The sequence below is a fragment of the Echinops telfairi genome, unplaced genomic scaffold, assembly GCF_000313985.2.
Source record: "Echinops telfairi isolate 266 unplaced genomic scaffold, ASM31398v2 ScPeMD7_28;HRSCAF=97, whole genome shotgun sequence".
Taxonomy (NCBI): Eukaryota; Metazoa; Chordata; class Mammalia; order Afrosoricida; family Tenrecidae; genus Echinops; species Echinops telfairi.
The window spans coordinates 57,128-57,432 of record NW_022103925.1 but is presented as its reverse complement, the minus strand read 5'-3'; positions in this window follow the sequence as shown (position 1 = coordinate 57,432).

Genomic DNA, 305 nt, shown 5'->3' with positions numbered 1-305 from the left:
CCTATTTGGGTCCTGAGGTTAAATGTTTTCTGCAAAACACAAGCCAATGTGCCTAAATGATGGACAGAATTGACAGCACGCTGCAAACCAACAGTGTTTAAACACGTAAACTGCATCTTGGCTAACCTTCATAAAATGGAGCGCTATTAATAAAACGGAGAATGATGACCAAAAGACACAGAGAAAACAAACAAACCCACACGGTATGCGGTCAATGTTTTTTCTGGGCTTAGGCTTCCTTTCCTACAAGGAGACACCAGCAGTTTGGGGGCACCATGAGCCCAGCCTCAGAAAGGCCCGTATCT